This window comes from Rhinatrema bivittatum, chromosome 1, assembly GCF_901001135.1.
Source record: "Rhinatrema bivittatum chromosome 1, aRhiBiv1.1, whole genome shotgun sequence".
Lineage (NCBI taxonomy): Eukaryota > Metazoa > Chordata > Amphibia > Gymnophiona > Rhinatrematidae > Rhinatrema > Rhinatrema bivittatum.
This window is the reverse complement of record NC_042615.1, coordinates 238,199,220-238,225,490: the sequence shown is the minus strand read 5'-3', so window position 1 is coordinate 238,225,490 and position 26,271 is coordinate 238,199,220. Positions and strand designations below refer to the sequence as shown.

The window sequence follows — 26,271 nt, the reverse complement described above, 5'->3', positions numbered from 1 at the left end:
CTTAGCTCGGATACTAATTCTGTTTACTGGGAAAGCAAATGGTAAGCAAGGGAAACTCGTCTAACAAGTTTTGGAAGGAAGCCAGACAGTATAGCTCTGGCATTGACACGGAAAGATTATCACGTTTAATGGAGAGATTTCTTCTGAAGGGTAGAAGAAATATACTGATTTTTACCAATGTGACACAGAAGAATTTCAGGGAAATAAAAATCTTTATAGTGACAAACAGCTTTTCGAATTGAAATATCTCATGATAGGCGAAGGAGAATTCTATAGAAATAGCAGTGTTATACAACAGGAGTCTAATTCCTCCTAGGAACACTACAAACCCTAAGTGATTGCACGACTCCATTCCTGACATACTACTGTTCCTAGCTGTAAGACAGGGACACTTTGATTGTTTTGATTTATTAGATACTACAGTACACTAAGCCGACATGAACACTTTTTTAGTGATTGGAGAGACACTGTTTTTGGTAGAGGTAGTGTAGTGGGGAGAATAGACCCTCATGTCTAGAGTTCCAGACTATGCAAGCCACACCCATGAGCAGGTAAGTGCATACACCCATGTGACAACAGGTCTGCAGCAGACGGATAAAAAAAATTACAAAGAAAGAGAAAAGAAAAAGAAACACATAAAGACTATAGTTTAAAATAGAGAAGAGAAACTCAATCATGTAAATGTAGAAAGATCTGAAGGTGGGTTCTTTTTCCCCATGATTGTGTGAACCCTAAGAATCAATACTAAAGTTACATTACAGTATAACTACTAGACTAATACAAAAGTAGTCTTTAATAAATCATTCAGCTGAGTATCTGTTTTATCTGTGAAGCCCTAGGAATTCAGGAAGTTTTGTTCAGTACTTCAGTAGCCTTGGATAACAAAAATAGAGGTGTTTACCTTTCTTATCAAAGATATTTTCATTGTTAACTGATAAAATACTGTTTGCTAGAGAAAATGGTTGCTTGTAATAAAAACTTACATTTATTTGTACTCAGTCAGATCCTTTTACTTTTATCCCTGCCTCCCCTCCAAACCCTGGGAGCCATTGCTAGGTGGGTTATGGGCCCCTCTTCTTGCAGGATACCTGGGTGGGTATCCTGCAATATCAGAAGAGAAGACCTAGCTATGCTGAAATCATGACTATGACTACACATTACCGAAGGTCTTTGCCTCAGATGGGTACAGTTTACAACATCACCTGAGAAGACCATCCCTTGCTGTGAAGCATAGCAGTGGTAACATGTTATGGGAATGTTTTTCTCATTGGGAGGAACTGGGGCACTTGACGGGATGAAAAGTACAGAACAGTCCTTGAAGAAGAACCTGTTGCCTTTTTCAAGAAAGTTGAAACTGAGAAGTTCACCTTTCAGCATGACAATGACCCAATTCACACACTCGTTGCTTCACTGGAGTGGCTAAGGAACAAAAGGGTAAATGTCTGGGAGTGGCCCAGTTAGAACATCAACCTCAATCCAATCAAATCTGTGACATAACAGCCTGTGAAATCTGGATTACTTCCATTCAAAGCCGCGTTGGGGGGAAAGAGGCAAGGAGACAGCTTCTAATGCTGGAGAGGGTGGGGAAGTCCTGCTGGAACTCAAAGATTAGATCATGCTCAGGGGCCACATCCCAACTCAGAGGCATTGTCGTCAAGATGCGATGTTCCGATTTAACTTGTCGATTGGGCCCTTGAACAACTACAAAGGCTGTACCAGTTGAGTCTTGTTTAGCCTTCCTTTTGCTCCCTCATATCAAACAACCGTGCTGTTCACAATTTGAGGGAGTTGGACGAGAACCTGATGTTGAGATTGTTCTTCTAAATATAGAAAACTTTATTTTGATGGCCACACTGTTTTTTTAATGTCTTCCCTGATGAAAAGATAAAGTCTATTTGGAGCTCCTACTCCAGCATCCTTGGCAGCACAAACTTTAATGGACACCATGACTCAGTTACTCCAGTGGCATCTAGATTTTCTTTTAAAGGTCTTTCTTTGGTATACGAGACACTTTGAGGTCCATATTCAGCACGATTTGTCTGGCTAAGTTTAGACTTAGCCGGACAAATAGTAGGTTTTGAAAATGCTTCGCATCTGACTACCTCTGCTTCTGAGATAACTGACATAGATCAACAAATCAGCTATTCCAGGCCAGAGTGCCATTATTCAGCTAAGGTTAACCCCTATTTTCAGTGTTATCCAGCTAGCTTTTAGAACAGTCAGGGTAATCCTAAGCATATATCATATTATATATATATATATATATATATATATCTATATATCTATATATCTATATATCTAACTTCTGACTGAATGATGTGGAACACTTTTAAACTGAAGAAGCAGTGGGTCATGAAATATTCTTTGCTGCTTCTGGTAAATGTAAGGAGGAAGTAGCTGTTAGTTCACTAAGCCATTCCTCTTATAGAAATGTGAACGATCAGTCCTAGTGGATGACTATCTTACTTGCTAATGTGTATGCCCCTAATGTATTATACTGTTGGTTGGTTGTGTGTGTGTGGGGGGGGGGTTTGCCAAACTGATGAATATACTTGAATCATATAGACATATTCCAATTTTTGCCTGGAGGGGCTTTTATTATTGTCTCTGATCCCACTATGGATAAGTTCCCCCTAAAAGTCCTGACCCCCTTCTGATGATAAATGTGGTATCCCATTTTTATGTGACAGACTGAGATCGATTAATATGTAGAGGAGTTTGCACTCCATGGAGCAAGATTACACACACTTCTAGAGCCCATTGCTCACAATTGCATCTTTATATGATTACGTTTTTCACATGGGTAGCGGGTTCCGAGATTGGCCCCACTGAAATTTTGGATCATGCTCCAGGGTGGATAATACTAGAAGAGTTCTCTGGCCATTTTGGGGGTTGTTGGCGTTTTTTTTCCTGCTTAATTATACCAGGATAAGAAATTTCACACACTTTGAGGGAAAAGTGGAAAGAAAATGCAGAAAACAGCACAGAACTATTTTGGGCTGCAGCTAAAACGGTACTAAGAGGAAACATTATTGCTTATTTTGTCAAAAAAAATGGATGTTAGCGAAAAAATACTATCTTTAAAAAGGCAATTAAATACATAAAATGTTAGATGTCCCTCAGAATTTTAATACAGTATAAGTTATTACTACTCAGTCGTCTTTAAATACCTAATACATCAAAAAGAAGTAAGATCTCTCCTATTATAAATATAAATTCTTCATTCATGGTAACTAGTCAGTGCGTCTAGCAAATACTGTTTCTTCTTGGATGGGGAAGACGCATTTATATATCCCATATGAGAACATAGGACGGTAGCATTGTACAAACAACCTCCAGAGGTCAGTGGGGGTTTTTTTTTCTAATAATTTTTCAGACCTTATACACAGCAGAACCTTGTGACCTGTTGGCCACTATGAATTTTCTCAGTTCCCTTAAATTGCCCAAGCTGTCTGAACATCACCAGACTCTTAACACTTTTTAGCTGCGACAGAAATATGGTCCACTATTAGGAGCTCTATTCAAAATTCTGGGACCCAACGGGCTTCCAAGGGAGTTTCATAACTTATTGACTTATGTTGGTCTACACCTAGAACTAGCTTTTGAGGTACTCATGGAGGAGAGAGAGGAAATAACTTTTGGTGCTAATACAGCTACTGTTATAGTCCAAGTAGGGACCCCATGGACTCTGGGTCCTATAGACTCATATGACTTAAACTCTGATATTAAATTATGGGCTAAAATAACGGCAGATTGCCTCAGCAGCATTTTTTTTACCTGATCAACTGGCCAATGCAATATCAGTGTGCATTAAATGGGCGCTTGTGATTGAGTGCCTGCTCCCTTAACGCACATGCCGATCCACCTCTCCCGGGCACCAGATTTAATATTTAAATCGGGTGCTGCGGTAAAAAAGGAGGTGCTGGGGGGAAATTGCGTGCCCCTAGTGCCGCCTTGGCAGCAGACACCGGAGAGGTGGTTATCAGCTGGTTAGGAAAAAAGACGCTCCATTTTAGAGCGTCTTTCTTCCTAACCTGACAGACTGCAGATAATAGCACTCACCACATGTTGATGAGGCTATTATCTACGGGCACGATTGGATGCATATTTTGGATGCGCTAATCCTGTTTTTACATCGGAGGGGGTTATGGATGTGTGTCCAATCGCAGGTTGAGCCGTGCACTGCAGGCAGCGCACAGTATTGCATCAGCCTGCCAATTTCTAAGGAGCAAGTAGGTTTTGTCAAAGGAAGACAGACAGACAGTACTAAATGTATGAAGAGTTATAACCGATAAAGCGCTCTATTCGGTCTCTATGGCAGTCTTTTTATTATTGATCAGTTTTAAAGCCAGAAAGGGTAAGCTGGGATTTTTATTTGCGACTCTGTAAGCTTTTGGGTTTAATGGTAGACTTCTGACATTTTTACGTCTTCTTCTTTATAAAAATTCAATGATGATTTTGGTGAATGGGGAAGGTTATGAAGGATTTTATATTACAAAGAGGCACAAGACGGGTCTGCACCCTCTCACCTCTTCTTTGTCTTGTCTTTAGACCCCTTACTTCATACTATTTAAACTTCCAGAGAAGCTCATGGGATCCCTATTGGAAATCAAAATTTTAAGGTGGCAGCTTTTGTTGATGACTTGCTGATTCAAATTGTGAAGCCAACTGTCTCTTTAAAGGCTGCACCTCAAATTTTCTAAATATGAACTGTTCTCAGGCCTTCAGTTGAATTTCCAATAAATCAGAGGCTTTGCCTATAGGAAACTGGGACAATAAGATTGGGAGGGTGACTTTCCTCTTAGATGGGCAGACAGGATGATAAAATATTTAGGTGTTATGATACCAGCAGATGTAACTAAACTTTATATCAATATGGCTAAACTTCAATCGGGCCAATCCAATAAATCTGCACGGAAGACAGGCTCTCTGCGTTAAGCACCTTACTTTCCTAATGAGTGCCCTCCTTGGCGTGCAATCAAATATTTAAATGAGGGGGTCATGCTAAAAAGGAGTTGCTAGGGACAAATGTGCGCCTCTAGTGCCTCCTTGGCAGCGGGGTGCCCAGGAGAGATGGCTGTTAACGGGTTAGGAAAACAGACGCGCAATTTTACAAGCGTCTGTTTTCCTAACCTGTGCACAGCCATGGGTTAGGAAAATGGATGCTTGTTAATTGAGCGTCCCTCAGCCTAACCTGACAGCTGGCACTTAAAAAAAAATTTTTTTTTAAACATTCTTGTCCTTTTGTTCCTTTGACTTAATATTGTGGCGATTTATTATCTTCTGCTTTTTTGGTACACTCTTTGGTCTGTTCAGGAATTAACCCCATGGTAAAAATGTGCGCGACGGGTGCACATTTTGAATCGGGGGAGGATAGTTAATAGCCTCATCAACATGCATTTGAATGTGATGAGCGCTATTTCGCAGGGGGTTGGTTGCACTAATCCCCTTATAGCATAAGGAGTTGTAGACCTGCATCCAACCAGGAGTTAAACAGTGCGCTCAGCTGAGCAGGCTGTATTGTATCAGCCTGCAAATCTCTTTTGCTAGATCAGTTAAAAGTTGGATGCCTCTGTTCCTTTTTCTGTGCAGAGTTCATTTGTTTTAAAATGACTATTCTGCCCAAATGGCTTTACATAATGGGGGGGCTCTTACAATCCTTCCTATATAGTAGAAATATTGCTAACAAATTATACAAAGCTGTGAGGTAAAAAAAACACCCCATAGATTACCCCATGGCCTCAACTGTAGAAGACTAAAGGTGGCGTAGGATTACCAGGCACGAAGTATAATTTAGCAACATATCTTAGATATGTGGGAGGCTGGTTAAAAGGCACGGCACGCTATTCAGCGATTTGATCTGGAAAGGGTGTTAGTTCTTCCTAGTCATGTTTTACTTGCTGAAAGAGTACAGCTGCCTAGCCATCTTAACGTTCATAATTTAAGCCTGTAAAGAGAACATGGCATTGGTTAGCAAAGAATTTACTATTGAATTGTGTATCCCAATTTTTCTCTACAAAGGGTAATTTGAATTTTGAACCTGGACTTTATCCTGGCTTATTTAATGAATGGGGCAGAAAGGAATTTTTTTTCCCCCTTGATTACCTCTTAGATGATGATGGACACACAAAGCCCTTTCCAGAATTAAAGCAATCATACGGGATCCCACAATGAGACTTTTTGGGGGTATCTCTAAATTGGACATATATAATGTCACTTCCTGCAATGGAGCTTCAGGCGACTAATTGGGTGGTACTTCTTATTAAAAGTTGGTTTAATGAGGTTGACTCCCACAAATTGATGCTATAGGCTTTATATAAGTTTTATTGAGTTCATGTCAAGCATTACGGAATATGGATATTTTATGAAATAAATGGATGCAGGATTTAAATCAACAGCTATCCCTTAACTTTTTTTAGATGTTTTATTTAAGATCAGAAAACTTCCAATATATCGTTATGTAAAATGCAATATAAGTTCTTGACTCGTGCATATAGTTTTCGGCGACCGGCATATTTGGCCCATGTAGCATAATTGGACCATTGTATTAAATGTGAAATGGAAGGAAATACACTGGGACATTTTTTGTTCTGGAAGATAGTATTCTGGTTCGTAGAAGATATCTTGAGTCTTCAGTTATGCTTCAGTGCCAATGCAGCTTTATTTGGAGTTTTTATTTCTTGCCTAGTGGAACAGCCCTTCAGAAGTTATGGATTGCTGAGGTCTTTCATTTAGCAAAGAACTCCATTTAACCAATTGGAGACACAGTGAACCCCTGGCATATCTGCAGAGGAGAAACCGTATCCATAATCTACTCATTATAGAACAGTTATCTAGTAGACAAGCATCTCTTGGCAAAAAACAATTTGGCATGGCTACCATATATTGCTGCTACCTCAAAGTCTGAAGGTTTTTAGTTCTTAACAGCTTTTGATTTGTGTTAGCTATTTTGCTACATGTAGACTACCTTGCTTATAAGAAAGTGTCTTGGACTTCTCTTCTTCTTTTTGGATTGATAAAGTAAGATGGGAGGGAAGTGTTATATGAGGATTTAGGTATAGGAAAGGGCTTATGCATTGAACACACACATTGTTTACTCCTTTGTGCATTTCAGTTGCTTGGCGTATACTGGAAGAAACAACCTGTACGCTGTGTGCCTGATTGAAAATTTAACAATCATTTTGTTTTGTACATGGCTTTGAATTTTTGTTTGGATTGAAAATAGGGCAACTTTAAATTTAAATAATAAATGTCAGCACCTGAAAGCCTCCAACCAGGTTTTGGACTTTTTTGCCTTGGGGTCTGGATCAGGTCTAACTGTTGGCTGTATGAATCAGGCTTGAATAATGCTGATTTTTCTCTTCTCGCCTGGATGTTGTAGAATTTCAGAAAAGCAGACTTGCAGAGGCCTAAAGAAATGTTCAGTGCTTTTATAGAACCTTCATGTAAACTTGTGGGTTCAACATCTCTTTTTTTTTTTTTGTTTTTGTTTTCTGCTAAAATAACATTTGGTTTGCAGCTTGCTCAGCTAATTGAGCGAGCGAATTGAAAACATTAACGTCTGTTTCACTTTTTTTTTTTCTGCAATGTTTTGCTAAAGTTTTAAAAGAACTGCTAGATGTGTTTCTAAGGCTCCTCTTCACAGCATCCGAGAAATTGTTTTGCCTAATCTCTGCCCAGAACCCAAGAGTCCTAAAGATGATGGATCTTGGTCTGGCAGTAGTGCCCACAGGTCCTGACTGCTGCGGGAGTTAATAGAACAGGAATTGATAAGTAAAAGCCCCATCTGTAATGATTCTAGGAAGAGAGCCAAAGCCTGAGGTAACTATGAATGTTTCAAATCGCAACATGGATAGTGAAGCTAAACCCCCCCCGGTTTGATTTAGGTAGTGAGGTTTTATGATTATATTTAACTTAGAAAACAGAGGCAACACTTTTTATTTTGTTGCTTTTGTCCTTGGAGTAAAATGCTACATGCAACTTGTCAAGTGTTAGGACTTACTTTGTGATCTCCCACCCCCTCCTCTGATTCTAGCCCCTGAAACCATCGCTAGACCTCCCAACCCTCCTTCCACAAGAATTACAGGATAAGACCCGAACTTCTAGCAAGGTTTTCTCCTTCACCGCAAAACGTGAAAACGCAGCGAGTTCTTCACAGAGAGACTAAGGCTCCTCTTGAGAAAGGAGGAGAAAAAAAAGGTCACAAGGTGCAGACTTAAGCTGCAACACTGGGAGAGCCCGACCAGGAGAAAAGAACAGGCTGGTACTCCCTGACCAACAAAAATAGGGACCCGCGAGACGAGGTGCGGCTCGGCAGCGCACGCTTTCACGTAGGATGCGGCATTCACGACTACACACTCTGCTGCAGCAAAAAAGAGTGCGCCTTAAGGGATTACTTGCAGCCACAGAAGTGAACGGGGAAGCTTGTTATCCTCCTCTTCGCTTCCATGACTGCAGTATCAAAAAAAACACTCAAAGGGGCATTTTAGAGTAGGGGGCAACATCCAGCGGCTCCAGCCCCTGAAAGAGCCGGGAACACGAGTGGTACTCTCGGATGTGCTACCCTTCCTCCCAGATTTTGTGTTGCAACCGCATCAGAGTGCCTGGGGGGGGGGGGGGGGGGGAGGGGATGTGGAAGTGGTCTCTGGAATCACCCAAAATTCCCCTGGGGCACCAGGAGGAAGAACTACAGCACCTAAAATCCTATGGGTGCCAAGTGATTTTTTTTTCTTTTTTTTTTTTATCCAGCTGCATGGAGGATGGTGAGGGGTGAAAGGCTGGTTCTGTGTTCACTACTTAGGCCACCCCTTCGAGGTGTACTGTTCAGCTGGAGAGGAGAGGTGCTTCTACGGGCCAGAACATGGGGCACGCCAAGAGGTGGTGCCCGAGGCCAGAGCACCTCCCCTTACCCCCCCCCCCCCCCCCCAAGACCAGAAAAGGTGCTGTGGCTCCGTAACCCACGAAGCCGAAGGGGTGTGGCTGCGGGACCATGAGAGGCAAAGATCAACCCGGTTCATCAGGCACAGGCCCCCACTACCTTCAGGGATTGGCTGTCAGGTGACCCCCCCCCCCCAACAGTCACCTCTGTTCCTCCCCCCCAGGAAAAGTGCCAGATACCCTGATAAATAAGGGAGGAAAAGGGCTTCACACCAAGAAAGAAGGGAATAGATAGGGAAAAGAAGCTGCCACCTCTCCTCAGACTAGGAGGGATGGAGGTCCAGCACAGCATGACATTCCCCCTCTTTTTTTTTTTTTTCCATTGCTCCAACAGATGGATGAAAAACCAAAGAGGGCAAAGGCAAAAGGGAGATCCCAAAAGAAGACTCCCCGTACTGGCGAGGCTGAGTTTTCAGCCATCAGTTTCCGCCAGGAACCTCACAAGCACCACCACTGCCTTGCCCTTTCTCTCCATTTAGTTCAGAGACCGGAGTCAGATAAAGCTGATCTCGAGGTCAAGAGAAGGAGAGAGCTAAGGAAGTCGCAGGTACATAATGACACAGTCCCTGTGGTAGACCCCCTTCTCCTAAACATAGGAGATGGGGGGGGGGGGGGAAAGAGGGAGACTGATTTTAGATCAAGAATTGTCCCCTTTTTGGCAGGAAGAGGGATTCTGGACTGTACCAACTCCTAAGGGCAGAGACACTCGCCAGCCTATGTCTGGAATGGACAAACCCTTCTTAGTTCTGGGAATCCGAGCACAGAAAGATCCCGAGAGGTACACAGGGAATCTAACGAGGTTATATTCCCCTCCCCAGACGTGCGAGGGACCAGAACCCTTTAAATCCAGGCTCAAAGTGTAAAAAAAAAAAAAAAAATTCAGACTGGGTCCATCAAAACCTGGAAGGTAAAGAAACGGGAATCAAGCAGTGCTATATATTATGGGTGCTGTTGGTCCTTGTCCTTTTATTTATTTCTTTTTTTAAGGCTTATTGCCCTTGCTATTTCCACTATAGGAATGTCATTTATTGACTTGCAGAACGGGCTCCAGGACCCTCCAGGAGGGTGGATTTGGTGACTGGATAGTGCTGGAATTACCGCTATTCGACAGGGGAGTCGGTGCACTTTGTTTTGTTTCCCCTGTTTTCTATACTTTGCGCTCTGCAGCTTGCTGGTCAGGGCTGGGCGGACTGCCCATGCACCCAAGGGCGACGGGTTTCACGGCTAGCTTTCCAGTGTGGCGCTCCATGGGATGTGGGAGCTCAGATTTTGGTCTTGTTTTGCGGTAACTGCCTGTAAAAGTAGGGCCTGGGCGGTTGCTGCTGGGCTCTGCTCCGAGCAGGCAACAGGAGCCAGTAGTGGTAGCAGGTTTTTTTTTGGGGGGGGGGGGAGGGGGATTGCTCTCCCCCCCCCCCCCTGCCACTTTTTGGTTCTTTCCCCCCCCCTTCCAATGCTATACCCATTTTACCTTACATTTTTTTTCTTCCCCCTCCCACCTATTCTCTCTGCTTGCTGCTGTTCTCCCAGGCTAATCCACCAGCCAGAGCCCATCTTCTGCTGGCTCCCTCCCGTCTTCAATCCTGCTGCTGCTGCTCCAAACTGCAAGGTAAAACGTTTTTCTTTAACATCTTTTTATTATAATACTTGCTGGGGCAGTGGGAGTGGTGGGTGGGGCAGCTTGTGCCTGAGGGAAAACAGCAGCACAGCTTCCCAAAGCTTGCTTCTTTCTTTCCTACTTTCATTTAAACCCCCTCCCTCCCAAATCTCTTCAGTATTTTTCCTCTCCAGGAAAAAAAAAAACCACGGCACACATTCCCCGCCCCCCCCCCCCCCCCAAGCTTTAGCAGTCTCCTTACCTTAAAGGTTGGGCTTTCCTACTCATTTGTCTGAGAGCTGCTGTCTGCCTGTCCCTCCCATCTATTTTTATGTAATAATTTTTGTTTGTTTTTGGTCAAGAAGGCCTTTGATTTTTTTTTTAGTCCTCCCCGCCCCCCCTCCCCCCCACACCCTTCCCTGTAGCATAGGTCTTAGGAAACAGGTCAACTTATAAAAAAAAAACAACACATTTTTTTTCTTTAAAAATCAAAACAAAACCCTGTAAAAGCCAAACATGGACACAACCCCCCTTGCCCCCCAAAACCTCAAGCCACTGACTGCAGCTTAAGTCAGGGCCTGATTTTTATTTTTTTTTTCTCTTCAATTTGTTTTGTTTTTTTTTTTAATGTTTTCACATTCAACATCCACTGCTCATTCAGCCAGAATTGGATACGCATACCTCTGCTTTATTTTACTTTTTTTTTTTTTTTTTCAGCATGAGCTATCAACCATATCCACCACAATCAATACAGCTGCAGTTAACTCCAGCTCCCTCTGCTCAACCTCCCCATGTGCGGGGAGCACCCTCCATATGCCATATCTGACGCCTGCGACCCCCCCCCCCCCATTATACATAGTATTGCTATAACCGGACTGCAAACACCATCTACAACAGTAAACAAGACTGTGTGGTATACCTTAGTGCCATAGGCACCCCACACTCTCTCAGAAAGGGTCCATTGCCCCTTGCACAATTACAGTTCTCCCTACCCAAGGGACACATGCAGTGCAAGATTGCTTTGTACCAGCTTCAACAGAGACCCAGCAATACTTCAGAGGCCCCATTACTATGCCCACAGGGAGTGCTTCACTGGAAAAGTTAATCTCTGAACAGAAGAGATTAATGGCGCCATCCTAGCAGAATCCCCAACACAGCTACGCATCACCCCAGAAGGGAATGTGGCCCTGCCTTGAGCAGAGTTAGGACCCAGCTCTGTGCTGTGGGTGGGTGGAGTATACCTTGGCATGATGCTGGGTGGTCCTCAAATCAGTATTATGTGGGATGGTGTCACAGATGGATTGGGACCCCAGACCAGCGAGGCAATACTTCAGAATGGCGTTGCTTTGGGTGTGCTTTTACGAAACACTAGTGTTCAGGGTAGGGAGGGACTCCAAGTGAGTGCTGTTGGGATAGTGCAGTGCCTCAGCCTAGTGCTACTCTGGATGGGCCTTTGCTACTCTTCAACGTTGTCCAGGTAGGGCTGGATTCCAAACTGGATTCATTGGGGGAGGACTAGTGGCCCCAATTTGTCATCCAGAGTGGGTTAGGAATACAAGGCAGTACCACCCTGAAGGGCGCAAAGATTCAACCCACGGTACCTCTGATGAAACTGGTATTCACTCCGATGAGCCTTGGAGGAAACAAATCTACTGCAGCTGTTCCCAAAAAGACCACGCCAGCCCATTAGGCCTAAAGTCACAATGGGTGACTGTGGCATGTTCTCAACCGGAGCTCCACCCATGATAGGGGGAGCCCCAGCAGATAAAGACACAAGAAAAGAAAAAACTAGAATCCATCAAATTCTGAGCTTGGGGGAAGACACTCCCCAGAGACTCGAAAAGATGCAGCCAAACCATCATACACTGCGCCACGGCCAGAGGCACCGCTGCATCTAGATTACAACCTAACAGTGTTCTTCCCAGTGGGACAGGGGCTAATCTGTGCCATAAGCTTGGAAGTCCACTGCCTAATGCTACCAAATGAAGACCCTGAGGACTATGCCACGGACATGGCGAAGCTGGTGGGGATCCATAATGTCGTGGCTTGTGGCAAAATGTATGGAAAGGCCCAGGAGATTCCGCTCTAGCTCTTCTTGTCAGAACAGACTTAAGTCAGTATATCTATCTGTTTTTGTTTGGACAAAATGCAGGAGAGCAGCCACATAGGACAGCTTGGCCGCAGTCAGGAGAGGAGGGAGAGGCATTCACTGTCAGTTCTCTGCAGGTTTTCTTGCTGGATGTCCTTTTTATCTCAGTAAAGGGCTGTCGTAGTTGGGTGTTTTTTCCCTGCATGGAACATGAAAGCAGGTTGTCAATATTAAGTCACTTGAAGTCCTTGTGCTGCTCAGTCCAGAGACATATACACGCTCATGGGGACAGGTGCCCTCGTCACACGTATGTGGTTTCTGTTTGTGGGTTTTTTTTTTTTTTTTTTAACTGTTTTGATTCCTTATGTTCTCTTCTTCTTTGTAAGTTGCCTAGAGCTTCACTAAAGAAAGATAACTAGAAAAGTGAATTAAATAAATAATAATGGCAATAACTGTTACGGGGATCACCCTGGAGGGGAAGGTGCGCGCTTGGAGAGGCATGATGATAAGAGCCAGCAGAGACACTCAGAACAGGAATGCTGAAGACTGAACTATGAAACAGGAACACAAATACTTTTTAGACTAGACCAGACCAAGGTTTGGAAATTGGGGAAACAAACGGATAGCGCTTCTGCAGGGCGGCAAAGAAAGAAGATGCAGCCTAATGTGTCCTGCTGCGCTCCTCCTACCACCCCACCTGCGGGGGGGAGAGGAAAATTGGATGGTGGGATGAAGCAGGGGAAAGTGTGTGTATGTGTGTTTTTTAAATGCACTGCTCCTCTGTCTCCCCATTCCGGTTCGGCCCCTGGTTTCCCCTGGAATTTGGCTAATTCTGTGGGAGGGCTGGATTTTGCAGCTCTTGTAGATTCCTAAGAGACCAGGTGCCTTGTCTATATGCATATAACTTAACTATATGTAACCAAGCCTGCTTAAATCTGGTGGTGCGGGGGAGCCTCCTGCCATGAGACACACACAGTCAATTTAATTTCAAGAGCCGCTGGAACACTGCTGCCATGGGTCTGTCTGTCTGCTCTTTCCCTTTGTTTTCGAAACCGTGAAAGTGAGACTGACTGGGGGGGGTTCAGTGCTTCTCTAGCTCTTAGTTTCCTCTCTCCTGCCTGATCCTCAGGGGCTGGTGTGCCACAGAACACTTTGCTAACACAGGTTTGTCCTGGGCATGAAAAGATTGGGAAACGCTGGTTTAATGATGCACTGAATGCTTGTGTGTGGGGGGGGGGGGGGGGGGGGGGGGGCTCTGCTGTCACAACCAGTCCAGGACTGGTTAAGTATATCTGTTTCTTACACACACACACACACACTCGCTCTCTCTCACCAGCAATGGATGGCAAGGCTGCCGTGTTGGAAAGCTGACCTTTTTCTGTTTTGCTATTTTAAGTGCTGAGCTATATAAAGAAAGAAGGAAGATTCTTTCAGCTCGTACTCTGAAGACAAGATTCAGGAGCCTTACTGCACCTCTTGTGTATGTGAATTTTTTTTTTCTTACACTCCCCACCCCCACCCCTCACTTAAGCATTTGCACAAGCTCTGCATGTATTCTTTGAGCGAGTGCCTCACGCTCTCTTCACTGTTTTTCTGTAGGCAAACCCAAGTCATTGAAATGCATGCTGTGCTCTGCTGATCTCCTCCTCCTCTGCTTATCAGAACAAAATATTTCCCACTCCTGCACTCTGAGCCGTCATTCAGGGACATGGCGTTACTTAGCGTTTCTTTTAATTCATAATATTTTTCTCCCATCCCAGGGAAAGAACAGGAAGGAGGATTCCTCTGGGTGGGGTGGGAATGGAAGGCCCTCCCTCGATGGGTTCCTACAATTCTCGAAGGTGTCAAGTGGAAAAAGGAGAAAGACAGTGGCAGGCTGCCTCCCTGACCACAAATATTATACCACATGCAGGCCAGGATTTGTCAATAGGCATACTAGGCCTGTGCCTACCAGGGTGGCAAAAATTTGGGAGGCATCAGGCTGGGTGAAGATTTGCTGCCCTCCAGCTATGCTAATTCTTAATTTTTTTTTAGCGAGAAGGGCCGTCTGTTTCCTTCTCTCCCCTCCCCTCCCAGTGTGAAGGGACAGGAAGGGAGGGGGTGAGCTTGGAGCAAACAGAGCAAAGGGGGATCATTTTGGGGTGTGAAGAGGCCGTGGCCATATGTCTGTAAAGGAGAAGAATGCGGGCGGGGAAGAGAGTGTGTGTGTGTGTGTGTGTGTGTGTGTGTGTGAGAGAGAAGGGGTTGGTGCCGGTATGTGTGTGTGTCATTTTGGGTGGGAGGTTAGAAAGGGGATGCAAGGAGCAGCAGGACCAGAGCACTGTAGTGTCCTCTGCCTCCTCCCTCATTCCAATTCAGATCCTCCCTTTATCTCTAATTCTATCCAGGTGTTAGAACCCCCTTCTCCCCAGATCCGTGTCGCCTCCAACTCACCCCCAAATGCTCCTACATTCTCTTCCCATCCCCTTTCCCGGGTCTTCTTTGTCTCCCATCTCCTGTCCTCTTTCCTTCTCACACCCATCCCCCGTTCTCTTTTTCCATCTCCCCCTTGTACTGATAAAGGTGCTTTTTCCATGTCCTGTAAAAAGATACATTTATACAAAACACGAACAAGGTTGGAAAACTATTTTTATAATATAAAATAAAAAAAATGGAAATGTGCTTTCAGATTCTTCAAAGTTTTCCCACAGAATTCTACCCCAGAACTGCAAGCAGTAAACGATGGGTCTGACTTGGATCTCCTCCATCTTGTTGTCAGACACAGGCAGGTTGGTGAGGTAATCTGCGTTTTTAAGAAATCGTGCGCTGGATTTCAGTGCACAGATTAAACCTTTTTATCTCCTGACGCGGTAAGCAAATGCAATGTTAATGCAGTGGGGGAGTTAAAAAGCATTGACCTGGAAAATGTGCGTGTGAACAGCACCTGCCAAACGCACATTTCAACTGGGGAAAGAGTGGATTGGGGGGGGGCATCTCTGCAAATATGTATTGCCGCGTGCGCAAGAGAGAGTACTGTGGGCCTGATTTTAAAAAGCATTTACTCGAGCAAAAACCAGGTTTACTGGGGTAAATTCACTTTACTTGAGTAAATGGCTTTTGAAAATTGCTACAATAGTAGCTACATTTACGCATGTAACTCCTTTTGAAAATTACCCCCTTAGCTGGCTAAATGGTGGCGGTTACACAGAGAACAACGGACTTAAGTAGATAAATTCCTGACTTATCCAGCTCTCTGGCCAGAGCAGGCACATTGTTTTCACCTGTTCCTTGGTTTTAAGTGCTAGCACAGCAGCGCTGGAAACTTTACTCCACATCTGACCAGAAGTTTTGTTTCCAGCATTAACAAAAACCTGGGTTAGGGGCAGCGCACCTCTCTGCATCGGGGTGTGTGTGTGCGCGCGCTGCTTAATGCTCTCATTCGCATGGGGTTTCCGTGCGAGAGTGCTAAGCAGCACTCACATTTTTTTTTTTTGAACGCACCTTTTTGTGAGTATGTAAAGCTCCTTGCAGCTCAGAAAATGTGTGGGCGTAAGCTGTGCATTCTGCTGAACGCACCTCTCCCTTGTTTTCTGCATCGGGCAATATTCTGACCCAGACTGGACTGACAAGACTATGGAACCCTTTTTAAAAATTTGGCGTTACAATGGCATCCCTCCAATATAAAGGTACCATAGATGATTCCAAAGATAGCTTAGAAGTTACTAGTAGCATGTCTGCAATCTCATTTTTCAGTTCTTTCAACACTCTGGGATGTATACCATCTGGTCCAGGTAATTTGCTGCCTTATATCTTGCAGGTTCATTGAGATTTGTTTCATTTCCTCTGAATTGTCACCTTTTTAAATATAAAGCAGATACCTATGCTAGAAATAACTTCAGTAAAGATTGAAGAAAGGAATTCCTTAGTCTTGCCATTATAGCCTTGTCTTTCCTTAGTGCCCTTTTTACCCCTTTATCATCTAATGGTCAAACTGAGTTCTTAGCAAGTTTTCTACTTTGAATGTACCTGAAAAAACGATTTTGTGGGTTGTTTTTTTTTTTTTTTTTTACTTCCATGACAAGCTTATTTTCAAATTCTCTTTGCCTTTCTTATCAATGCTTTCCATCTAACTTGCCAGTGCTTATGCTGTTTCCTGTTTTTCTTTATTTCGATCGCTTCCATTTTTTTGAAAGATATTCTTTTAGCTATAATAGCCTTTCAGCTCACTTTTTAACCATACTGGTGGAAGTTCAGCCTTCTTTCCACCTTTTCTTTAATGCATGGAATACATCTGGTCTGGGCTTCCAAGATTGTTTAAAAATACCATGTCAATGCTTGTTGTAAACTCTTGACCTCTCTAGCTGCTCCTTTTTTAGTTGGATTTTTTTTTTCTCAAATCATCTTTCTCATTTTCTCATAGCATTTAACTTTCAAAAGGGAGATTATCACAATAGATCTTTAGGGTCCTCCTTCCAGTTATCAAATCAAATTTGATCATGTTATGATCACTATTGCTAAGTGACCCCCCCTCCCCCCCAAATCCTGTATTCTACTAGGGACTAGGTCTAAAATAGTTGCCCCCTTGTTGGTTCTTGTACCAGCTGCTCCATGAAGTAGTCATTTATTTCATCTAGAAATGTCACCTCCTTAGCATGTCCTGATGTGACATTTAGTCAGATAATAATGGGATAATTGAAATAGCCTGTTTATCACTGTGTTGCAAATGTTGTAAGATTCCCTAATTTCTGTTAGCATTTCATTTGTTCATTTTGGTCAGACAGACTGCAATTCATCCCAATGCTATTTTATACCCCTTTTTGATAGTGTATTTTATTTTCCTGCAGAACTTTATCCTGTTTGACTCAATACCTTCTTTAATATATAGTGCCACCATGCCATCAATTTTGTGATTATAATTTGTACCTGGTATCAGTGTCCCCATTTTTTATCCTCCTTTTTCTACCAGGTCTCTGAGATGCCAGTTATTTTTACCTCTTTATTCACTGCTAACTCTCCCATCTTATATTTTTTTAGACTTCTAGTATTTGTATATAGTCATTTCAAAATGTTTGAATTAACAACTTTCTTATCAGTTAAACAGTAATTTAGAATCTTTCAACTATGTCTCATTTCTTCACAACACATGGGCCCCTTTTTTGCATTTATTGTAGCCTACCCAGTAGCCCTAAATTCCCTGTTGTGTTAGTATCCTTCAACAATAGATTATTCCGAACCATCAGGCCGATACAGTACGGTGCACAATTTAGCACATGATTGGCTGCACGTTTTCGACACGTCTGTTACCCTTTATACTGTAAGGGGTTTAGTGCATTTTGAAAACGTGTGGCTAACCCCCCTGAAAACTAATAGCGCTCATCACGTACAAATGCATGTTGATGAGGCTATTAGTTGCCCAGAATACTGAAAGTAAAATGTGCTTTTCTGTACACCCTCCAAATTAATAACCTAGAGATATTAAGTCGGAGGAACCAAAAAAAAAAAATCCACCCACTGGTCAGCAGGTTAGAAAAACGGACGCTCAGTTTTACCGGTGTCCATTTTCCTAACCCATGGCTGTCAGCGGGTTCAGAAACAGACGCTGGTAAAATTGAGCGGTTGTCGGAACCCGCTGACAACCACCTCTATGCTAATAAGGAGACCGAGTGATGTACTGTTGTCCATAGCTCCTCTTTTTATTAGCACAACCCCTCATTTAAATACTGAATCATCGCCCAGGAGAGGTGGCTGGGTGCACGTTGAGAGCGGATGCTCAACACAGAGTGCCCGCTCTCCCTTGATTCTTACGGTATCTGCCTGCATGTACTCTTGAGCAATTTTTGTCCGGTTTTCTCCCAACTAGTTTAAAAGCTGCTCTATTTCCTTTTTAAAGGTTAGTAGCCAGCAGCCTGGTTTCACCCTGGTAAGGTAGAGCCTGTCCTTTTTGGAAAAGGCCCCACCCTCACCCTTCCCCCAAAATGTTGCCCAGTTCCTAACTAAACTAATAAGCCCTCTTCCCTGCACCATCATATCATCCACACCTTGAGACTCCGCAGTTCTGCCTGCCTCTGGGTCCTGTGTGTGGATCAGGGAGCATTTCTGAGAATGTTACATTGTAGATAATGGATTTCAGCATTCTACTAAAATTCCTAAATTTGGCTTCCAGAACCTTCCTATGTTGGTACCCACAGTCGGCAACTCCACAGCACTACATAAAAGCCTATGTGTGTGTGTGTGTGAGGCATGAGGTCTTCCACTTTCGCACCAGGCAGGCAAGTTACTAAGCGATCCTCATGCCCACCAGCCACTAGCTATCTGCGTTCCTAACAATTGAACCACCAACTACAACAGCCATCCTAAATTTCCCACCTGGGCACATGCCCTTGGAGAAATATATTTTGTGCGAGAGGTTACTAAATCATCTTGAGGGCAAGTTTTAAGCTACAGGATTTCTTCCTGGCATACCAGGGTGATGCTTTCCTTCCAGATGACCTTTCTCCTCCAAGGCAGCACATGGGCTGCCTGAGTGGAGGTGGGACAGCTCTATTATGCCTCTGAAGGTCTCCTCCGCGTGCTTCTCAGCGATGGGGAATTCTCATTTCTGCTTCAGCAAGTTATAAGTTGAGGAAAACGCAGCATGGCTGAAAGTGGTGGCCGAACAAACTACCCCAGTTCAGTGTGTTTTGGGTGGTTTTTTTTTTTTGTACATATCTTGCTTTTTGCTAATTTAAAAGGCAGCTGAATGTGCCATGCAGCGTTTAGGATTTGTGGTGATGCGCAGCATATGCACTAAATTTTTTTTTCTTCTGATTTTGAAGTTCCTTTACTAAAAAGCATATTGCTTAAAAACCTCACAAGTTACAGCTTGTAGGAATTTTGTTTTGTAGTTGCAGAATTATTGTTAATGTTGGCAAATTTTGCTAATCGTTGAAGGATCTGGTTAATATTTTGAAATTATTTTGGGGTTGATTTACCATTTAATCTGGAAGCTCATAATGAGGAAGTGTAGTTTTATTATGGCCTATTTTGTATTTTTAAAATGTTTTTGTCTCTCTTTTTGATTAGATATTTTTTTTTAATTTTCTACTAGCAGATACCCTCAAAACATTTTTATGGGTAATCCTAACCAACCCACCCCACTCCCTGCTGGATCCCAGTACTCTAACCTACAAGTCTCTCCTACCCTGCCGGACCCATGCTCCCATTCAACTTTACTCCTCTGAACTGCGCACGTCTGGAGTCTCTCTCTTCCTCCCTTTGGTCCCGGGCATCATTCTACCTGCTTCAGCCGTTATGCGTATAGCTCAGTGGTGCCCCACCGGCCCCCGAGCTACAAGTGTAAGTTCCCATGTCTGCATGCAGCTGGGTGTTTGCGTGTGTGCACCTCGAGGTATGTGCCTACCACCCGGAGTCCACGCCAGCACTCCTTAGCAGGAAGCAGGGTGAGCAGGCACACTGACACGCACTTGTGTACTCCACAAGCTGCCAACGGACACCATCCAAAGGGCAAAAAATATTCAATTTAAATAGCATTTATCTTCTGCCAGTCCAAATATGAGATCTGTGGAATTCATCAATACAACAGAAGGAGGGAGGAAAAATGAGGACAAGAGAAGGAAGAGGCAAAAGGAAAGGCTGTAGCTTTCTTTTTTTCATATTTTTCTTTATCTTCCTCTCCCTTCCCCCTTTTAACTCTCCTATCCCCTTTTCTCCCCCTCCCCCCTCCATTTTTCTGTTTTTGTATTCCCCTTTATTTTTTCCCTTCTAGTGTCTATTTTGGACAAAATAGTTTAGTCCAAAGGTTCTCAAAAGGTGTGTGGGGAGGTCCTGGGAGGGGCATTGCAGGACCAGCAGGAGGCTGCTTTCTCTCCTCCTCAGCTCAGGTGGGAGTTGGTTGGCTTCTCCACTATTGGGCCTGACAGGAGGCATCTCTCGCTTACATCTTCTTCTCTTTCTGGCCCAGTGGGGAGGCTGTTTCCCCTTGCACCAAGATGAGAGTGAAACATTGGCAACTCCTGCACTTCTAGGCCCAATGGGACACCAACTTTCACTTGCCCCTGCTGGGTCTGGAAGTGATGCTGCTGATGTGCTCTTCAGCCTGTACCGGATAGGGGAAAGGAGGCTGGGGATGCTGGACAGGGAGAGATGGAAGAGAAGGGGAGGGTGGGGGTCCTGAACAGGAAGGGATTGGGAAGGCTGAGGAGGGGCTAAGTGAGTGTTAGGGTAGGATTGAGTGGGAGTAATTGGGGAGAAGTGATGGATGAGGGCATGAAGGGGGAGTGATGGGATGCAGCAACCGTAATATGTCACTGTTGGGAATACGCATTTCTTCTGTCTTAATTTTGCTTAATGTAGGAGGAAATGTATTTTCTGCTTTTGGTTCTCTAGTTTAGTTTTAGTTTTCAACTGCATGTAGAGTGGCTTTTTGAGGTTTCTGTTCTATGTGTGAGACTGAGGTGAGACATTTTACTAATACGTAGGCATTAGTATCAGTCTTATTTGTTGTATTTTCTCAATAGGACATGTATTGGTGGTACCTTTTTCATAGGTATATGAAAAAGGGATTTATATATATATATATATATATATTATTTTTTTTTTGTACGGAGAAACATCCTAGTTTTGCTGTGCACTCCTGAGTCGGGGGTAGAGGTGGGGGCGGGTTCCTGAGGATGCAGAACTTTTATATTTAGCCCTGTGACAGTCCATGGTTTCAATGTGCCACACACGTGGGCCTCATGATCTACTGCTTTACTCTGTGTTTTGTTTTTTTTTTAAACAAGGGGCAGTGTTCTTACACTGAAAAGCTTGTATATCAGCTTAAGAGGGTTGGGTTTTGAGATTCCATGCCCTTCGTAAATGATGTAATCGCTGCAATGCTTTTCTTTCCCTGCAGCATTTTAGTGCTGTTCAGCAAGCATTTTTTTGAAATTCTCTGCTAAGAAAGGTAATTTTGCTTTGAATCAAGTATTTGTAAGTGCTGTATTAACAACTAATTAGCACACTTTAGAGGATGGGGGAAAAAAGTGGTTCTGCTTTCTTTTCAAAGAAAGGATCTAGTTTGCATGATGGCTGAGTACATTGCATGACAAATTAAAATACCAAAGGAGTTTTTCCTAGCGTGTAATCAGATGGACTCAGGACCAATGGGTTATTGTGCTCTCTTGATAGCAGATGGGAGACGGAGTCCGATTTCAAAGCTGACGTTACCGTACATACACCCATGCAGTAAACTTAGCTCTTCAGTATTTCTCCATCTCCTTAGCAGATGTGGACACTATTCCACACACTAGAATAGTGTTAACAATTGCAGCAAAAAAAAAAAGAAATTTACCTTTAAGACGATCGAGCCCCCGCTCTCCTGCGGTGAAACCTAAGGGTCCCTCCCCCAGTTGAGAATGCCTGAGGTGATCTCAGATATCCCTCGAGGGGTGTCTTGGTCCTGGCGTGGACTTAGACCCCAGAGTGGCTGAAAGGCAGCAGGTGCACATCAGAGCGTGGCGGTGAAGGTAAAACCCTCCCCCCCCCCCCCCCGCAGCTGGAGACCGTCCGATGCGCAAGCGGTAAGCATCGAGACCAGGTAAGAAGGAAACTTTAAATTAAGGTCTCCGGTCTCCAGAACTTGGATCGCCGTACCGACTCTGCTTCCAGCGAGTTAAAAAGGGAACACTGAGCGGGTTGAGCAGCCTTGGTTAGACTTGTCCCCGATCCGGTGCAAGGGTCCACACACATGGAGACCCTTGGGGGGGGGGGGGCGCCATCTTACACGCGGTGGTCGTCTGCACCATCTTCCCTTCCCCTCTGTGGCATATGCAGGATCTTCTAGTGGCCGATTTGTGCATAACTTGTACGCATAGCTGCGCGCGCAGCTGTGCGCACAACCGAGCCACGTGCACAAGTTGGCCAGGCGCACAAATACCGTGCACATAACTACCGCCACGCACAAAGGCCGAGCGCATAACTACCGTCGCACACAAATTCTCACACGCAGTGAAACTTTTATGCACCTACACATTAATTCAATGGCACCGGCGTCTAAGAAGGCCAGAAGGCCCTCTCCTTGCACAGCCTGCTACATAAGAGCCACGCAGACTGAATTGAAGTCCTGCCTGTGCCCGCAGTACAAAGAAACCCAGGGGGAATGGACCCCCACTGTTGAAGGGGTCCAGAACTACTGATTGCTCCCCAGACCTACGTACCTCGACACGGCCTCCCCACAGGAGGATTCCTCTGGTGCCCCTACCCCACCCCTGGGGTCAATATGGACACAGGGATCTTCTCCTGGGTGGAATTCTTCAAAGGGCTGCAAACAGCCCCTGCTGCGCACCAGGCTCAACCCAGGCCGGAAGCACAAGATCCTACCGGCACCACTCGGATGCCTCGAGACAGGCCTTGTCTAACCAAGAACCAGACACCTCAGTGATGAGTGACTCCTTGGAAGAAGGAGAAATCCCTCCAGGAATGGAACCATACCGAACCATGCTTTGCTTCTTCCACAAGGACGAATTACCAGCCCTCTTTTCTCAGACTCTGGAGACACTGGGCATTCCGGGCACTGACCCTGTGGCGGAACCAAAGAGGAACTCTATCTTGGTGTCCCCTCGTAAGGCCTCATGCTACTTTCCTATGTTGGAGGCCGACCTGGAATGGAAGGCCCCGGAGGCCAACTTCAAAGGGGGGGGGGGGGGGAGGGCAGTCCTTGAAAGCCCTATACCCCCTGGAACCTGCGGCCAAGGAGCACCTGCGTTCCAGAGAGTGGACGCTATGGTCTACAGTCTCAAAGCGAACGATTTCCGTTGAGGGAGGAGCAGCACTGAAGGACAGACTATTGGAGTCCATCCTTAAGCAGGCCTTCAATGCAATAGCAATGACACTGCAGATTGCTTCCTGCTGCGCACTGGTAGCACGTGCCTGCTTACTCCTCTTGAGAGACGCAAATACGGCCGGAAAGACGATGGAATCTGCAGCATCCTTCCTCACTGACACAAGCTCAGACCTAGTGCGCACCTTAGCCAGAGGCATTGCCTCAGTAGTAGCAGCCAGAAGACATCTATGGCTATGAAATTGGTCTGTGGACGTGACATCTGAAGCATATCTCACGAGAATCCCCTTAAAGGATCTGTCTTGTTCGGCAGCAAATTGGAGAAGTTAGCCAACAAATGGGGCGAATCTCCCGTTGCCCCGACTACCGGAAGATAGAGGGTAAAAGACCCCAGAATTCCTCCCCCAGAAGGACCAAGGGCAGAGGATCGCAGCGCTTAGACTCTACAGGAACACACAGTTCCAGGTACCTCGCCCCTCCGGAAGGACCCAGTCCTCTCTGAGCAGACACACCAAGAGGGGAGCAGGACCGGGGCCAGGTTCCAGCCATACCCCACAAGGAGAAGAGACCGACCCATCCACTATCCCTCTTCTATCAAAGATGGGTTGAGATAACGTCAGACAAATGGGTCCTAAACATCGAGAGGGGTACTCTCTGGAATTCCGCTGCATCCATCGAGACAAATTTGTGATCACCCTGCCACTCCCACCCAAGAGACTGGCAGTAGAAACCACATTAACAAGACTACTCAGTCTGAAGGCAATAACTCTGGTGCCCACGCCCCAGCAAATGACTGGGCGCTATTCCATCTATTTTATCATTCCCAAGAAGGGAAGGGTCTTTCCGACCCATCTTGGATCTCAAGAACATAATCAGTCATCCTCAGATACCACACTTCCACATGGAAACTCTGCGCGTTACGATACTAGGTCACTATTACCAGTTCCGGGCGCTACCCTCTGGTTTAGCAGCCGCCCCCAAGAGCTTCACCAAATTATGGTGGTTGTGGCAGCAACACTGAGGAAGGAAGGGATCCTGTTACATCCCTACCTGGACAATTGGTTGATCAGGGCAAAGCCTTCGGAGGAGAACAGACAAGTAACCAGCAGAGTCAAGAGCCTACTGCAGGATCTCGGATGGGTTGTGAATATGAGCAAAAGCAGTCTACAGCCCTCTCAGTCACTAGAGTACCTGGGGGGGGGGGGGGGGTTCGACACCAAACAGAACAAAGTTTGCCTTCCCCCTTCGAGGAGAAGGAAACTGATGGAACAATCACAACAGTTAATGACCAATGCACGCCCCAAGGTATGGGACTACTTCCAAGTCTTCGGCCTCATGACATCAACCCCGGAGGTCATTCTGTGGGCAAGGGCCCATACACGACCGCTCCAGCACTCCCTACTGTCACGATGGAACCCACTGTCCCAGGACTACTCAGTTGACCTCCAACTACCAGCAGAGGTTCGGGCTCAACTCCAATGGTGGCTACAAGAAGTCCACCTAAGCAGAGGAGTAAGCCTATCCCCACCAAACCGGATCTTGCTCACCATGGATGCGAGCCTGGGAGGGTGGGGAACCCACTGTCAGGAACTGATGGCCCAGGCGGAATGGAACATAATCTGCCTGGAAGCTCGAGCAGTCAAGCTAGCGTGCCTGTGATTCAGCCATAGACTCCGGGGCGAGTCAATCAGAATAATGTCTGACAACGCGTCAACAGCGGCTTACATCAACCGCCAGGGAGGAACTAAGAGCCAGCAGGTATCTCTGGAAGTTAGACCTACTACTCTGACATGGATGGAGATAAACCTACGAGGGATCTCAGCCTCCTACTTTGTGGGTTAAGATAATATCTGAGCAGACTACCTCAGCAGAGAGAGCCTAGATCCGGCGGAATGGATGCTGTTGACCACAGCCTTCCACCTGATAGTAAATCGCTGGGGCCTCCCAGCCTTGGATCTACTGGCAACCCGGCTCAATGCCCAAGTTCCCAGGTTCTTCAGCTGCAGACGAGAACCACAATCCTGGGGACTGAATGCTCTCATCCACACCTGGCCAGAGGAAGTCCTACTGTACGCCTCCCCCCCCCCCCCCCCCCCCCCCACACACACACATGACCACTACTGGGAGGTTCATCCGCAAGATAGAGCACTGCAGGGGACTAGTTTTACTAGTCGCCCTGGACTGGCCAAGACAGCCATGGTATGAAGACTACTTGCGGGGAACCCTCTGTGCCTACCTCCACACAAGGCCCGATGCTCAACGAAGATCCATCTCTATTCTCCCTTACAGTCTGACCCTTGAGAGGACCAGCCTGAAGAATTGCAGTTACACAAAGGCCATGATTGACACCTTGCTCCCAGCAAGCAAGTTCTTCACATCCCTGTCTTTCATACGGATCTGGAAAGTATTTGAATACTGGTGTGAGAACCGTGGGATTTTCCCCAGGATCCTGGAGTTCCTGCAGGATGGTATGAAGAAGAGGTTGTCACTCAACTCCCTCAAGGTTCAAGTTGCCACACTGACCGGCTTCGCAGCCAAAGTGGACGGCATCAGTCTAGCAACCCATCCAGATGTGTCCTGCTTCCTGAAAGTGGTTAAACAACTTCGACCACGCCTAAAGTGGCCAGTACCTCTATGGAATCTCAACCTAGTATTAGACTTCCTAGCACGGAGGGGGCTTCTTCAGACCAACATATGGTCTGTCACCACGTCTCTTAACATTGAAGATTGCATCCTTGGTGGTTCAGCTCGTTGCATCTCCGAACTTCAGGCATTATCCTGTCGGGAACAGTTCCTTAGGTTCATGCCTAGAACCATACAACTGCGCACTGTCTCCTCCGTCTTACCAAAAGT

General features: G+C 45.3%; 1 protein-coding gene across 6 annotated transcripts in view; it reads left to right on the top strand.

Annotated features, from left to right (window-relative positions):
- Positions 1 to 26,271, top strand: part of ST3GAL5 (ST3 beta-galactoside alpha-2,3-sialyltransferase 5) — a 297,392-nt gene that overhangs the window by 11,748 nt on the left and 259,373 nt on the right. For 2 of the 6 annotated variants that reach the window (XM_029592758.1, XM_029592754.1), the window contains exon 2: positions 10,465 to 10,543. The exons of the other annotated variants lie outside the window; for them this stretch is intronic. The gene's annotated coding sequence lies outside the window, so the exon portion shown is untranslated. The remainder of the gene's footprint in view (positions 1 to 10,464; positions 10,544 to 26,271) is intronic. 6 annotated transcript variants of the gene reach the window in all.